The 17,922-nt window shown below is 43.7% G+C and overlaps 1 long non-coding RNA gene across 2 annotated transcripts; it reads right to left on the minus strand.

Annotated features, from left to right (window-relative positions):
- Positions 1–218: 218 nt before the first annotated feature.
- On the minus strand, positions 219–2,799 carry LOC127308942 (uncharacterized). Of its 2 annotated transcripts, XR_007856863.2 has the most exons (5): positions 2,170–2,799; positions 2,032–2,086; positions 1,213–1,334; positions 417–510; positions 219–316 (listed from the first exon to the last, which is right to left on the minus strand). It is a non-coding gene; the product is annotated as an uncharacterized lncRNA (long non-coding RNA). The 2 variants fall into 2 exon arrangements; XR_007856862.2 differs by having other exon boundaries at positions 2,032–2,795.
- Between the last annotated feature and the right edge of the window lie 15,123 nt (positions 2,800–17,922).

The following is a 17,922-nucleotide window of genomic DNA, read 5'->3' on the forward strand; positions in this document are numbered from 1 at the left end:
GTGTGATCAAACTTTATGATATCTAAAGACCGACTTCTAAAGTAAACTATACACCGCTAGAATGACATCAGAAGGTAGCTTACCTCACAGGCTATAGTTTGTGTGCAAGAAAGTAATAAACCTCAAAGCCTAGGAAGATAAGAAAATAACAGCCAGATCGGAGAATCTCTACCATTGAAATAACATGAGTAAAAAAATGGAGGCATGCTCAAGCCGTGCATCAAGAATCCATAAACACCTTCCTTCGTAGCATCAAATAAATATAACTTGGTTAACCTATGCACTGTTGTGGCCTCTCAAGCCGTGCATCTCTTGTCTAAGTATGTGTGGAAGAATCAATTCATCAGACACACAACATGCAAAAACCATCAGAGATGCATGTACATTGGTGTATAAAAAGACAAAGATGGATGTACCTGGTATCTGAATCCTGTATGAAAATAACTGGATTGTAGAATTTTATTGTGTGTCCGTACATCAATGGGCTAGCATTTGAGACAATGTTTCTACCTGGTGCACACATATGGATGCAGTATTGTGAGAAATTGATATCTCTTACGGATAACATAAGCATAAAAAATTCGGGCAAGATAAAAGAACACATAGTTGTGTGAACCCATATATGTAGTGCGATCTCTAGAAGTAAGATGAGATACTCCACTTGATGAATAAATAAAAATGGCAAAGTGCCTCAACTCAGCAAGATAACGGCCTAATGTGTGTATGTTTTAGCATGTGAAGCTGTAAACCTGTGGGTTTATTGCTGAAAAATCTCAGGGAGAGCAAGGAAAGATAAATACAAATGGATTCTATCAGTCTTATTTTACCAATTAACTTACCAGGAACAACATATGCACTATGAGGTAAGAGCTATAGTTTCTAATATTGTGTTAAGAAATAAAAGATTGAAATAATGGACAACTTATCTGTTACCAGTATTAGTGTAATATTGGCGAAATAATTCTCATATTGAAGACTCGTACCTTACCAATTATTGTTTTGAGAAGGATTATACCAAACCGAAAAAAGTTGGTTACTAAGTAAATTTATCGAAGTATGGAGTGCTAAGATCATTGCAATCAACAAAATTAAAAACATATTAAATCTGATTAAGAAACTTGAACACTGATAATAAATTGCATTTGGTAATAGAAAACTGGACCAGAGCACACACATCTAAGTTCAAAAACAGATATTATATGAAGAGCATACAGTATGCTTGTTGGATTTCAAGAGACTACAGTTGGTCAATTCTTCAGCAAGTTGCAAGTCTTCAGCACATATCTGAACTGTTCTATACGGACAGCCAGTATGTTGCCTTCTATTACAATTCCCTGCAGCAGGAGCAGAGGCAAACGCTTCATGTGAGAAATAGTCCTATCTGGTATGTAACAGATGCTATTGCATCTACAACCATTGTATCTGACGTTTCTACAGCCATTGTATCTGATGTAACAAACTGCTTTGTTGTTTTAAGCGGAAAGGTAGTGATGTCAATGCATAATCATTTGAAGAGTAATTCATGCACAACAGAGTATCTGACACCCAATTATGCGAAACACTCTCACAATAATCCACCAATATAATTCATATCTGTAAGTAATAACTAAAATAAGGGATGGGTTGATTATTCATAAATCCGGCATATTTCGTGTCCAGATTGATTCTGGTACATCTACTAAAGTGAATGTAGTTGTTGTTAATTATGGCTGGTCACTCCATGTATGTTCTAGACCACAAGTTGGCTCACTCATCTCCTAATTATTTTAATGGCATCTATAATGATGAATGAGTACCGTAAGGTTATCTGGAATGATAACAGAAGCTGCTGCTAGTAAGATCTAGAAGGAGGTCTTTCTGTGTGAAAATTAAGTTGAAAATGTCTTAGCCAGAATTTCATAGTAAAATCAGGTAAGAGTTTGTCAGCACGACTCAGCACGAATGCAGACCATTGGGCTGATATCATAGAAATCTAGTACACATAAACCTGTGTGAGCATTAGGTGCAAAGAAGAAGATTGCAGAGCAATACCTCATAGTCGTCAACAATGGAACCTAGCTCGTACAGATTTCGCAAATCTTGCTTCCTGCATTCCCAAATCCCAGAGACGCGTACACCAACCTTGACCAAATGATGCAGCGGTAGCGATGTATGTACATGGATTCATACCTGTCCGAGAGAGTGGGTGCCGCACCCGAGAACCAGCCCCTGGATTGCTGCAGCGTTCATGGTGCGGCCAGCGATCCTGCACTCAGCCTGGGGAGAAATCATCATCTGTCAGTGCAACATCTCTAGAAGAAAAGGATCGCCGTCTTTGAGAACGGGGGATTCGATGGTTCTGATGGGAGCTTCCGGTTGAATCAGTATGTTGACAGGGCCTTTGGAAGCAAGGGCTGCATCTCTGTCGCCATGGATCAGGGATTGAGTGAGAATGCTTAGGCCGATCCAATGGATAATACATGCATCTCGTGTCCATGGGGTGCAGCACGTCTCCGCAAGATGCAGCCCCAACCCCCTCCCGAGGTCGCAGGAGACGGCCGTCCAGGCGCAGCAGGACCAGCCGCCGTCGCCCCCCCACCTGAGCGGACGGGCGCGACACCGAATCGGCCTGCTCTGCCGCGGAGCCTCCCACGCGCCGCAGGAGCCGGGATCCACGAGGATCGCGAGGCGGAGGAGGAGAGGGAAGTGCCGCGTAGGCGGCCGCCGTGTGCGCGGCCGGCCAGCTACCGATGATGCAGACACGCGTGCGCAACGGGCCCGCTGTGGCCTCCTCCATCCCGTTGGCGACGGTGGCGGTGGGCCGCAGGCGACACGGAGGCGCGGCGACGCGCGGGACGGCGGGCGTCGCGGACGGCGAGCGGCGTCGCGCGGTGGGGAACCGCTCGCGGGCGGTGCGGCGACGCGCGGGTAGGCAGGCGACGGCGCGGGCAGGCGCGCCGGGCGGGCGGCGCGAGCGGCCAGTGGCGGCGGGCCGCGAGCAGCCATGGGGTGCGGCGCGTCCAACTCGCCCTCATGAGGAAGCGCACTCTATTTTGTTTTGCAGGTTGAAGCGGTGGAGGTTCCCGATTCTTCTCTGCTTTGACCGGAAAAATAGGCTAGACGCACCCAGAAATAACCACCACATGAAGAACCAGGGGAGTTAAAATAGATAGGCAGAGCTAAGTACCCCCACAAATACACACGGAACAGAAACGATGCACAGCATTACACGTGTCAGCCAACGGCATAGGCCCAAAACAAACCCAAAATTCTGTAAAAAATCGAAGCTGTTCACGAATAAGTATAGTATATATACATGTTTGAAGATATTCTTGGGGATATATATATTTCAATCTCTATCTCTCGATCTATATATCGTTGGTGGCCAAGAAACACACTTATATATATACACATGTACTTTAATTTATTTGCCTCACAATATATATAATAAATATGCATGCATGGCCTAACCATGTATGCTTATATATGTGTTTAATTTGGAGATTTCAATCGCTCTCTCGCCGCTCTCTCGTTGGTGGCCAACAACACACACATGCACTTTGTGCGCAAAGGCATGTGCCTCTAATAATGTGTGCGCAGTCGATCGGTTTAGTTTTGATTAATCATAGCACACAAATATAGAAGTTGTATTTGAATCCACACAACCCTAATCTAAAACACATAGCCCCTAACATGGCCTAATTAACTGACCCCTTCTCTCTAACTAATTAGTGGAAATTGCACAAAATCAAAAGGGGTCCCTCGCTAATTATACATATATATCTAGATTGTGATAAACTTTTGCCCCATATTTGGTGGATGGGTGCATCTTGGCATGTAAAACAATTAATGTTTGCAAATGGCGTTGTCAAAATTTATGTACAAATGATTTCTTTCCATCCAAAGTGCATAAAATGAGAGTTTTAATGAAGAAGGTACAAATAAAACAGCTCAACATGCCTCCACACCCCGATTTTCACAGGAAGTAGAGCATATTTAAAGAATAATTCCAGAGTTTTACTATTTTTCAAGCAACTTTGCTAATTTCCACCCACTCACATGACTTTATGTCGATTTAACGAAAATAGGGCGAATTTAAACTTCATGGGCGGGATAGTTTGAATTGTGCGTGCGGCAAAGGGAACCGCCTATTCCTCAACCTTGTGCACGGCAAATTACACACGCAACTCCATTAAACACCACCTACCAGGCGGCCCGGCCGCATGACCCCCCACCCACCGCTACACAACTTATCCCCGTCCGTGCGAAGAGCTTCCCCTCCCCGTCCCGTCCGTGCGAAGAAGAAGCTTCCCCTCCTCGTCGTTCTTCTCTAGACGCACCGGCGGTCAAGTTGATCCACGGTAGGGTTGCTATCTCTAGCGCAATCATGCATCGGGCAAGACGGCCTAACGATTTATATTTTCTTGATGCTGCTAAAAAAATCGTCAGTATGGTCGAACTAATTGGCACTTTATAGTTTTCCGCTCGATTTGTCCTCGATCAATTTGTTCATTTGCGTGGGCATATAGAGTCAGTTCTGCACTCGATCCGTTAATTTGCTAAAATGCCATGGCAGAGATTTGTACACGATCTGTTTGCTAAAATGTCGATGGGAATTTTTTGTTTTGTACTCGACATGATTGCTGAAATGCATAATCATGTACTACTATAGTTTTGTACTCGATGGATATACATTTCCTACTTCGCCTTAAATTAATCACCAACCATTGTATCTCCTAATTCAACAGATGGACAGAACTTGGATACTGCATGGACACTTATGTTCCCCTTCATATATAAATGGTGTTCAACCCTTTATGGGGTTTATTAGAGCTCATGAAGGTCACGACCTGGACGTGTATTGCCCGCGATGCACATGTATGAATGGTGAGAAGAGGCCTCACCATGTAGTGGAAGATCATTTACACATTTTTGGGATGGACCGCACATATGTTAGGTGGGTTTATCATGGTGAACCATCCTTCAGCGGGAGAAGCAGATCTTGCTCACACTGTATGTGTGCTGGCATATGTAGTTAATTATTTATATTGATGCTGCCGCTGTTTCGATCAATAGTTTGCATTGCTGTGCAAGTTCTGTACTCAAATTTAACTTGTTGCAGATGGATGGACGGGAAGGAGAGAAAAAACGCTTGCTTCAGGAACCGGGTTTCAGCTCTGGGACATGTGCTATGCCAGATGAGAAGGTAAATATGTAAAACGGCATTTGTTCAGGTTGCATCCCTTAGATGTTTGTCTAATCTGTTGATGTACTAATTGCAGAAGCATAGAGTTGAAGAGGTCTCTCAGTTTGATGGGAGATTTGAAGATGAATCTCAGTTTGATGCACCTATGGATGGTACTGATGACGGGCCTTTCATAGACGAAGGTCCTGCACCTGAGATTATCCAGCCTACAGAAGTAGGCCGTGGACCGAGTACACAGCTTTGCGTTGAAGTGGATGCACGCCCAGAGATCATCAGTTGCGTCCGGGTAGTCTCAAGACCACCCAGCCCTGATGCACCTGTGGATGGTACTGATGACGAGCCTTTCATAGACGAAGGTCCTGCACCTGAGATTATCCAGCCTACAGAAGGAGGCCGTGGACCGAGTACACAGCTTTGCGTTGAAGCGGATGCACGCCCGGAGATCATCAGGAGCGTCCCGGTAGTCTCAGGACCACCTAGCCCTGATGCAAAATGTTGAACTACTTTATGATTCGTACTTTTATGTTCTGGTGCTGTAGTATGTACTATCTTTGTTATGATTTTTACGCCTTTGGCGCTAGAACTATAATTAAGTACTCAGTGGATGATCGCGTTGCAAAACTTGACACCCACACAATCAGTTCATCGTATGAGTAGTAGCACAATTACTTCTACAGCCAGTCCTGCCAGCGCATTAATTGGTAGCATGAAACACTTTCAGGCACTCCCCTCTGATTCATATTAATTGACTCAATTTTGTCTAGATATGGATGTATCTAGATGCATTTGTTAACTAGACTAACAAACTTGAGTCAGTTAATATGAATCGGTGTAAACCGCCCAAGTCCTCCAGCAGCTAGTTTATTGACTCTGGACTCCAAGCCTCTCGTGGCAAGCCATCGATGAAGCTTTGACCAGATCTTGGCCCGCTTTTTTTTGGCGAATAGCAAAGCTTTGACCAGTTCCTCTCGGGATACAGCACGCCGGTGAGCTTGCACGGTTGCCATGAGCACTTTCCGGCGGAACTTCCTCTGCAGCGCCCTCAAGCCGCCGCTGCGAGACAGCACGCAGTGCCTCGAGGTGGACGGAACGGATGAACTCGGGATCTCAGGGCGGGGGGTCCGCCTCGTCCGGGAACGATCTCCAGCGGGTTAACGAGGACATGCATGGCGGCCAGGGGATTTTTTTTTTTTTTGTTGTTGTTTGAGCTTGGGATTTGGGGTTTTTTCGGATAGGGGAGGAGGGACTGAGGAAGAGGAAGGAACAGCCCGCGTGCTTGGCGCGTGGCAGTGTGCTTGAATTTCGATTTTTTGTGAAATGTTTCATTTCCCCGCTACAATTCGGGGGTTTCCTTGACGCGCCAATGCGTCCCACCGTGCAGGTTCAAGTGAATTTGGGGTGCCACACTATGGGCCCCAGTTTCAGTGAGACATGTAATGACTAGTCACAGCAGTAAGTTCACTGTGTAATAAAATATGTTACCCCTCCCCTTTATGTAGCCCCCTTTGTCTCTCCCGATCGAGTGCCGACAGCCGACGGATGCAAGCCGCTAGCTCGATCCCCTCCTTTCGCCTCCACCGTCCAGGCATCCAGCTTGGAGGGGCAAGCTGCATCTAGACCAAGCGGATTAGGTAGTACTAGTAATGCTCTTTACTTTCTCGAGATCGGTTCTTTTTTCCTCACCTCGATATCTTGCGCATCTACTATTTCCTATTCTGGGCGAAGGGGTGTCTTTCTGGTCACCCTCGCGCTGGGAGTGATTGATGGGGGTGGGGGGCGGGGGCTACCTTTGCTTGGATTGGGGTGTTCTTCCTTTATTTGTCGACATTTGCAACCTTTGTAGTTTCTGCAGATCCTCAATGTATCTTTTGTCACCAGGCCAGAAAGGAAATACCTCGGTGTTGGTGGAGGGGGCAATCGAGCGTTAGGCCACCACGCCGGTGGGCAGTTGGCTGAGGCGAGCTGCGTCCCCACCCCGCAGCGGTGTACTCCGTTTGCTTATCCACTCTGTCTGTCTGCATCCTTAATCTATTCCTGTTCTGGAAGATGCTTAAAGTAGCACATGTCTTCAGCTGTTTGTGCATAAAGCCTCTGTGACACCATGCTCTATATTCTCTGTATCAGGTTGGTACCTCCAGGTTCCGTGCTGAGGCTATGGGGAACAAGAATAGCGCCCCACCTGCTGCAGGAGCATGGCCCGATCTGCAGCACAAGAAGCGAAATGCCACTGCCGAGCTGGGCAGGGACCGCCGAGGGGTAATTTTTTTTAACCAACTTACCATGATGTAGTATGAATCTGATACTCCCTCAGATCCAAATTAATTGACTCAACTATCTGTAGATACGGATGTATCTAGATGTGTTTTTAGCTCTAGATACTACTACCTCCATCCCAAAGCTTAGGGATTATATTATTTTTAGAAAGTCAAACTATATCATGTTTGACTAAGCTTTTACCAAAAATCATTAACATGCAAAATACAAAATTAATATCATTAAATAGGTTGTGAAATATATTTTCCTACGGTATCTACACAATATTATATTTGTTGATAGAATGTTCTAAAATTTTGGTCAAACTTTACTTGTTTTGATTTCTCAAAAATAAATAAGCCTTAAGCTTTGGGATGGAGGTATCTAGACAAAGCTGAGTCAACTGGAGTAGTTTTTTTTGTCTGTCCATAGCTAGTGTTCATGGTGCAAAAGGCTAAGAGCATCCACTATATGCATCAGTCTATCTCATACAGTAATTCAATATCACTGCTGAGGTCTGCCTTTTGTTTTGCTATTCATATGCAGACTGAAACTTTAGGGCCTTTACTCAAAAGGAAGAGCAAAACTGCGGCTGATCAGGCTGCCAGTATGTTGATGCAGCCCCATCTTCTAAATGCCTCTACAAGCACAAGGCCACGCGCCCGCTGGGTGGTGATCTTTTAATGAATATGGTATATTTTCTTAATCCACAAAACATGCCTTGATATTTGTCTGTTTATTGTCGATTTTTTCTAATGCTTGCCAAAAGTTTACAACAACAACAACAACAACCAAGTCTTTCAGTCCCAAACAAGTTGGGGTAGGCTATAGTTGAAGCCCATAAGATCTCGAAGCCAAAAGTTTAGAAACACCAAATTCGTTTGCTTACAATCATCATACAGTAATGTTCATCTACTCTTCAGTTCCCCTAACCCAACAAAAAATGATGTTAATTACGATTTTTAGATTAAAAGAGCACCATTAGGCGCTGTTAATTACGATTTTGAGATTAAATGTCATTTGCAATTGCTAATTACAATTTTGAGGCAAATGATTAGTTTAACCTTGATCTGTTCCGCTCTCCATTTTTCCCAACCGAAAAAAATGTAACCATTCCATTCCTCTGAAATGGAACCATTCCATTCCATTCCACGCTGTTTCAGAACCGAACACACCCTTGCATTGTTGTGAACTGTTGTCCATACACAGCCATACCCTTCCACTTACATCCAGCACTATATGCATCAGTCTGTCTCAGAGTCATTCAATATCACTGCTGAGATCTGTTCCCATTCTTATGCAGGCTGAAACTGCTGCGCCTTTACTCAAGTGGATGCAAAATGAGGCTGATGAGGCTGCTGTGAGGACGATGGTGCCGACACCATCATCCGAAAACCTCTACAAGCACGAGGCCATGGGCCAGCTGGGTGGTGACCTTTTAATGAATCTGGTATATTTTCTTAATCCACATACATGATTTTATTATTATCTGTTTAATTACTGTTGGCTTTGCCTAATGCTTACCAAAAGTTCAGAAACACTGCGTTTGCTTACAATCATCATACACTAATTTTTCACTTTTCAGTCTGTCTCATCCAAAGATATAAACCTGTTGAGTTCCGTTGGCTTCTTTTGTAATCATTTGCATTGTTGTCAACTGTTGTCTATGCACAACCCTATTCTTCCACTTACATCCCGCACTTTTTGCATCAGTCCATCTCATAGATTTATTAAATATCAATGATGAGTTCTGTTGCTATTCATATGCAGGATGAAACTGCTGCGCCTTTACTCAAGTGGATGCAAAATGAGGCTGATGAGGCTGCTGTGAGGACGATGGTGCCGGCACCATCATCCGAAAACCTCCTCAAGCACAAGGCCACGGGCCAGCTGGGTGGTATCCTTTTTAAGCAGGTATATTTTCTTAATCCTCATACATGATTTGATTTGTCTGTTTATTGCCGGCTTTGTCTAATTATGCTTACCAATAGTTCAGAAACACACACAACCCTATTCTTCCACTTACATCCAGCACTATATGCATCAGTGTCTCATAGATTCATTTTATATATCACTGCTGATGTCTGTTGCTCATCAATTTTCATATGCAGACTGAAACTGCTAAGCCTTCATTGGTCAAAAGGATTGCAACTGCTGCTGATGAGGCATCTGCAGAGGCTGCCACCAAGTTACTGCCAGCCCCACCTTCTGGATGCTTATATAAGCTCAAGTCCAAGGACCAGCCGGGCCGTAACCATCCAAGGGTTCGGGTATATTTTCTTAAGCCACATATACATTCCATGATTTATTTCTGATATTATCACCGGCTCTGTCTACTGCTTCTTGGAATTCGGAAACGCCAAATTAGCATGCTTATATTCATCATACACTAAATTTTGACTGTTCAGTTTGTAACATAGTGTTATGCACTCGCTTGTCAACATTTGCATTGCTCTGAACTATGCACTTTACACAACCTAATTCTTCCACTTACATTCAGCGCTACGCACCAGTAGTACCTCCCATGTTTCCTTCACCATCCCGATGCCGAGCTTGCGGGAATATGGCGGGCCCATGTACATACCCCGCATATAACACCTCCTATGGCTCTATCTACCTTTCTAATAACTCCTTCACAGAGTTACAGGTATGTATTCTCAGTGGTTTAGCATGAATTGGCATATAGTAAAGTCTTGTTTTTAGTCTTCCTGCTTCTTACATTAGTATCAATTTTCACCTGCAGACTGTACCTTGTGAACTTCGTCCAATGATTAACCAGATGTGTCCGCATGAAGGGTCTTTCACTATGCATGGCAATGGCAAATTGATGAACACCTACACGGTCTATGAGGTGTATGTCTACAAGACGCAGGCCATCACATATTTGTATGGACATGATTGGAGAAAGTTTGCTTTTGACTACGGTCTGAAGAAGGGCGACGAGCTGAGGATCAGAAACTCAAACGGGCAGATATACGTAACTGCTTACAGAGTTGGAGACACTTCCAAATATATAATATGTAACTTTTTTATACTCATATCCTTTGATTACTGCATTCTGAGCAGTTGTTCTAAACCATTCCCTCTGTTCTAGCTTGCTGGGTTTAACATGATCAAAGCTGCAGATCCCCTGATGGAACAGGAGCGGATGTCACAAAGGGCACCCACACCAGCACCGGCACCGGCTTCCCACTCTCCTGCATCAGCACCGGTTCCTGTACCAGCACCGTTTATTGCATCTACCCAGCAGGCCCCTACATCAGCATTGGTTCCTGTAGAGGCCCCATATACTACACCTGCCCAGCAGGCTCCTGCATCAGCACTGGTTCCTCTAGCTGCACCGTTTACTGCACCTGCCCAACAGTCTCCTGCATCAGCACCGGTTCCTCTAGAGGCACCGTTTATTGCACCTGCCCAGCAGTCTCCTGCATCAGCACCAGCTCGTGTACCAGCCCAGGCTCCTGCACCTGCCCCAGCCAGATCACCGAGGTCTCAGCTCATTGCTGTGGCCACCCGTGTGGTGACCAGGACGCATCTGAAGGCTATGTTCGTGAGTATATGACAGCATAACTGCTCTTATCTTGATGTCTTCTCTGCTCAAAGTCTCACATGGTTCAGTCTTCAGTGCATTGGTGCCATTGACTAATTTTTGTTGGTATCTCTTGCTTTGAATCAGAAATTGCCTAAAAGTATCGCCAAGGATCTCAATGCTGGCCGAAGGGGCAAGATTTCCCTCGTCATGGAGAGTGAAGGTCTCACCGTGGAGGGACGGTACTCCGTCAGTCCCACAGATGGCCGCTTGGCTGTTACTTCCAGGTGGAAAAAGTTCATTGACGGTGCCAAACTTCGCATTGGATCAAAGTTGAAGGTCAAGATCTTTCGATGCCACTGTGACATGCTGGTCATCAAGTTTGCGGTTGTCTAGTTCTATTGTCCCATGAGCCCTTAGCAAATGCATTTGTAGTTATACTTATATAAGGTTATCTTATCTGAACTGCTAATTAATTGTATGGGTGGTAAAACTCTGGCAAGCTTTTGCTCTTAGCAAGTATGTATGTATGATCAGCTATTATGATAACTAATGTTTGTGTTCATCTTAATTTGCATTTCCGTTTTAGAAAAAAACTTAATTTCTATTTTGGCTGACCTGTTAGAGAACTATCAGATTGAATCCACAACATGATTCAAATAGATTCATTACACCAAGCCACATGTCTTGACCTTGCTATACACTAGTTCCATTAATCAGTGCAAGAAGGCTTACCTGAGCTGCCTGAACCACGGCAGATTCGAATCCACCTTAGCTATCTAGCTAGAAATACAACCTTTGCAGAAAGAGGATTTGCAGTACGGGGAGGCTGACATTGGGGACCCATGAGCCAGCAGCGTCGTCAATGTTTTAAAGGCGGCAGGAGATCGAAACAAAAAAAAAGCCAAAAATCAGTTGGTAAACAAAATCCAAGAAATGAAACTTTTACCTTTCTGAGAGGATGACATGCGGGACCCATGAGGCAGCAGCATCCTCAACTATTCCAAGGCGGCAGGGGATCAAAATAAAAATAGGAAATAGCCAGAAATTAATTAGGGTAAAAAATAAATCTATCAAAGGAAACCTTTATTGTTCATAGAGGATGACATGTGGGACCGACCTGCCAGCTGCGTCGTCATGGTTTCAAAGGGGGCAGGGGATCAAAAGAAAAAGGCAAATAACCAGAAATTAGGGGTAAAAACTAAATCCAACAAAGGAAACTTTTGTTGTTCATAGAGGATGACATGCGGGACCCATGAGCCAGCAGCTTCCTCAACGTTTCAAAGTCGGCATGAGATTGAAAGAAAAAGGCAAGTGACCAAATATCAGGAGCCAAAAATAATCCAAGAAAAGAAATTTTATTGTACATAGAGGATGACATGCGGGTCCCATTTTGCAGCAGCGGTCTCAACATTTCCAAGGCGGCACAGGACCAAAAGAAAAATGAAGTAGCCAGAAATCAGGGGGTGAAAAAAATCCAAGAAAAGAAAGATTTCAATTGGGCTGCATCTGGACATCTGGGCCTTCGAACTATCCTGCTGGGCCTTTTGACACGTACAAATTTAGCCCACTCCAAAACAGGAAAGTTCGGATTTTTCTAAAAAAAATAGGAAAGTCCTATGCTTCGCAAAAACACAAAACAAGGAGATTCAACATATAAGTTTGTTTATGTAAAAATAAAGATTTAATTTATCCGTTTGCAATAGCTCAGAACGAAATACAATGTTTATTGTCTGCAAAATAATCAAGATATCAAATGTTTCTTGTACGTGGAGGCTAACATCGGGGACCCATGAGCCAGCAGCGTCGTCAACGTTTTAAAGGCGGCAGGGGATGGAAAGAAAAAATAAACCAAAAATCTGTTGGTAAAAAATACAAGAAAAGAAACATTTTCGTTCTGAAAGGATGACATGCGGGACCCATGAGGCAGCAGCATCCTCAGCGTTTATTGTTCATAGAGGTTGACATGTGGGACCCGTGAGCCAGCAGCGCCCTGAACGTTTTAAAGGCTGCAGGAGATCGAAAGAAAAAATAAGCCAAAAATCGTTTGGTCAACAAAATCCAATAAAAGAAACATTTACCGTTCTGAGAGGATGACATGCGGGACCCATGAGGCAGCAGCATCCTCAACGATTCCAAGGCGGCAGGGGATCAAAGGAAAAAAGGAAATATCCCAAAATTAATTAGGGGTTCAAAATAAATCCATCAAAGGAAACTTTTATTGTTCACAGAGGATGACATGTGGGACCGACCTGCCAGCTGCGTCGTCATCGTTTCAAAGGGGGCAGGAGATCAAAAGAAAAAGGCAAATAGCCAGAAATAAGGGGTCAAAAATAACTCCAAGAAAAGAAACTTTTATTGTTCGTAGAGGATGACATGCGGGACCCATGAGCCAGCAGCTTACTCAACGTTTCAAAGGCGGCATGAGATCGAAAGAAAAATGCAAGTGACAAAATATCAGGAGCCAAAGATAATCCAAGAAAAAAACTTTATTGTACATAGAGGATGACATGCGGGTCCCAATTAGCAGCAGCGGTCTCAACGTTTCAAATGCGGCTTGAGATCAAAAGAAAAAGAAAGTTGATTGTACATAGAGGATGACATGCGGGTCCCATGAGTCAGCAGCTTAGTCAACGTTTCCAAGGCGGCAGGGGATCAAAAGAAAAAGGAAATAGCCAAAAATCAGAGGGTGAAAAAAAACCCAAGAAAATAAACTTTTATAGCACATAGAGGATGACATGCGGGTCCCATGAGCCAGCAGGTTCCTCAACGTTTCAAACGTGGCATGAGATCGAAAGAAAAAGGCAAGTGACCAAATATCAGGAGCCAAAAATAATTCAAGAAAAGAAACTTGAGTATACGTAGAGGATGACATGCGGGTCCCATTTAGCAGCAGCGGTATCACCGTTTGAGAGGCTGCACGGGATCGAAAGAAAAAGGCAAGTGACCAAATATGAGGTTCCAAAAAAAATCCTAAAAAAGAAAGTTTTATAGTACATAGAGGATGACATGCGGGTCCCATTTAGCAGCAGCGGTCTCACCGTTTGAGAGGCGGCAGGGGATCGAAAGAAAAAGTTAAGTGACCAAATATGAGGTGCCAAAAAAATCCAAGAAAAGAAAGTTTTATAGTACATAGAGGATGACATGCGGGTCCCATTTAGCAGCAGCGGTATCACCGTTTGAGAGGCGGCAGGGGATCGAAAGAAAAAGGCAAGTGACCAAATTTGAGGTGCCAAAAAAAACTCCAAGAAAAGAAAGTTGATTGCACATAGAGGATGACATGCGGGTCCCATTTAGCAGCAGCGGTGTCAACGTTTCCAAGGCGGCAAGGGATCAAAAGAAAAAGGAAGTAGCCATAAATCAGGGTGTCAAAAAAATCCAAGAATAGAAAGAATTTTGGTTCATAGAGGATGACATGCGGGGCCCATGATCCTGCATCGTAAACGGCTCGATCGGAGAGCGTTGAACGAGATGGCGCGATCGAGAAAAAAAACAATGCCAGAGAGGCTGCCATCTGGGCCCTACATCCCTCGGCGGTGCGGATTTGCGTTGACTCGGCCGACGAACCCGAGAATTTGAGATGCACCACGTTCCGGGCCACCATACGCAACGTTTTGGCCGGTTTCGTCGGGCTAGGTGGCCTAAAAAACTAGAAAAAAAACGTTTTGACATGCACAACGGACAGACCCAAAATCGTCGGCCATGGTACACCAGCAACCACGGCGCGACTTCAACTTCGTCGGCCATGGCAACTTTTCTTGTAGTGCCACTCACTTTCTTGTAAATACAGGCCTCTCCATGACACTGTATAAACCCGAAGTCTTTGATCACCTTATCAAAGCGTCGGTTCCAACTTCTTGATGCTTGCTTCAGTCCATAAATTGAACGCTGAAGTTTGCATACTTTGTCAGCATTTTTAGGATCGACAAAACCTTTGGGTTGTACCATATACAACTCTTCCTCAATGTCTCCATTAAGGAACGCCGTTTTGACATCCATCTTCCAAATTTCATAATCAAAAAATGCAGCTATTGCTAACAAAATCCTCATAGACTTTAGCTTCGCTACAGGTGAGAAAGTCTCATCGTAGTCAACACCTTGAATTTGTCGAAAACCCTTTGCGACAAGTCGAGCTTTATAGACAGTAATATTACCATCAGCATCTGTTTTTCTTTTGAAGATCCATTTATTCTCGACAGCCTTGCGGCTATCAGGTAAGTCTACCAAAGTCCACACTTTGTTATCATACATGGATCCCATTTCGGATTTCATGGCTTCTTGCCATTTGTTGGAATCTGGGCTCATCATCGCTTCTTCATACGTCGAAGGGTCTTCATCATTGTTATCCACAATCATGACATTTAGACAAGGATCGTACCAATCAGGAGTGGCACGTTCCCTTGTCGATCTGCAAGGTTCAGTAGCTATCTCATTTGAAGTTTCATGATCATTATCATTAGCTTCCTCTGTTACCGGTGCAGGCGGCACATGAACAACTTCCGGTACTGCGCTACTCTGATCAACGAGTGAAGATTCAGTAATCTCGTCGAGTTCTACTTTTCTTCCAGTCACTTCTTTAGTGAGAAATTCTTTCTCAAGAAAGGTTCCATTCTTAGCAACAAAGATTTTGCCTTCGGATTTGTGATAAAAAGTATACCCTATATTTACCTTAGGGTATCCTATGAAGACGCATTTCTCCGATTTGGGTTCTAGCTTGTCCGGTTGTAACTTTTTTACATAGGCTTCGCAACCCCAAACTTTAAGGAACGACAACTTAGGTTTCTTATTAAACCATAATTCATACGGTGTCGTTTCAACGGATTTAGATGGTGTCCTATTTAAAGTGAATGCAGCTGTCTCTAATGCATAACTCCAAAATGATAACGGCAAATCAGTAAGAGACATCATAGAACGAACCATATCTATGAGAGTTCGATTACGACGTTCGGACACACCATTTCGTTGCGGTGTTCCTGGCGGTGTCAATTGTGAAAGTATTCCACATTTCTTTAAATGCATGCTAAACTCATAACTCAGATATTCACCTCCGCGATCAGATCGTAGAAATTTAATCTTCTTGTTACGTTGATTTTCTACTTCACTTTGAAATTCCTTAAACTTCTCTAAAGTTTCGGATTTATGTTTCATGAAATAGATATACCCATATCTACTCAGATCATCTGTGAAGGTTAGAACATAACGATAACCACCGCGCGAGGCTACACTCATTGGTCCGCACACATCGGTATGCATGATTTCCAATAAGTCTGTAGCTCGCTCCATAATACCAGAAAATGGAGTCTTAGTCATTTTTCCCATTAGACATGCTTCGCATCTATCAAGTAACTCAAAGTCAAGTGATTCGAGTAATCCATCGGTATGGAGTTTCTTCATGCGTTTCACTCCAATATGACCAAGACGACAGTGCCACATATAAGTAGAATTATCATTCAATTTAATTCGCTTAGCATCAATGTTATGTATATGTGTATCACTACTATCGAGATCTAACAGAAATAAACCATTCTTTTCAGGTGCTCGACCATAAAAGATATTATTCATAATAATAGAACAACCATTATTCTCAGACTTGAATGAATAACCGTCTTGCATTAAACAAGATCCAGATATAATGTTCATGCTCAACGCGGGTACAAAATAACAATTATTGAGGTTTAAAACTAATCCCGAAGGTAGATGTAGAGGAAGTGTGCCGACAGCGATCACATTGACCTTGGATCCATTTCCAATGCGCATCGTCACTTCATCCTTTAATAGTCTTCATTTATTCCTTAGTTCCTGTTTCGAGTTACAAATATGAGCAACCGAACCAGTATCAAATACCCAGGTACTAGTACGAGAACCAGTAAGATAAACATCTATAACATGTATATCAGATATACCTTCTTTCTTCTTCTTGACATAGCCGCTCTTCAGATCAGCCAAATACTTGGAGCAATTACGCTTCCAGTATCCCTTCTCCTTGCAGTAATAGCACTCAACATCAGGCTTAGGGCCATTCTTAGGTTTCACAGGAGGCGTGGCAGCTTTCTTGCCACCCTTCTTGAATTTTCCCTTAGACTTGCCCTGTTTCTTGAAACTGGTGGTCTTATTGACTGACACGCGTACAGCACGCGTCCGTTGGGAACCCCAAGAGGAAGGTGTGATGCGTACAGCGGCAAGTTTTCCCTCAGTAAGAAACCAAGGTTTATCGAACCAGTAGGAGCCAAGAAGTACGTTGAAGGTTGATGGCGGCGAGATGTAGTGTGGCGCAACACCAGGGATTCCAGCGCCAACGTGGAACCTGCACAACACAACCAAAGTACTTTGCCCCAACGAAACAGTGAGGTTGTCAATCTCACCGGCTTGCTGTAACAAAGGATTAGATGTATAGTGTGGATGATGATTGTTTGCAGAAAACAGTAGAACAAGTATTGCAGTAGATTGTATTAGATGTAAAAGAATGGACCGGGGTCCACAGTTCACTAGAGGTGTCTCTCCCATAAGATAAATAGCATGTTGGGTGAACAAATTACAGTTGGGCAATTGACAAATAAAGAGGGCATGACCATGCACATACATGATATGATGAGTACAGTGAGATTTAATTGGGTATTACGACAAAGTACATAGACCGGTATCCAGCATGCATCTATGCCTAAAAAGTCCACCTTCAGGTTATCATCCGAACCCCTTCCAGTATTAAGTTGCAAACAACACACAATTGCATTAAGTATGGTGCGTAATGTAATCAATAACTACATCCTCGGACATAGCATCGATGTTTTATCCCTAGTGGCAACAGCACATCCACAACCTTAGAACTTTCTGTCACTGTCCCAGATTTAATGGAGGCATGAACCCACTATCGAGCATAAATACTCCCTCTTGGAGTTACTAGCAAAAACTTGGCCAGAGCCCCTACTAATAACGGAGAGCATGCAAGATCATAAAC

This window comes from Lolium perenne, chromosome 6 (assembly GCF_019359855.2).
Source record: "Lolium perenne isolate Kyuss_39 chromosome 6, Kyuss_2.0, whole genome shotgun sequence".
Taxonomy (NCBI): Eukaryota; Viridiplantae; Streptophyta; class Magnoliopsida; order Poales; family Poaceae; genus Lolium; species Lolium perenne.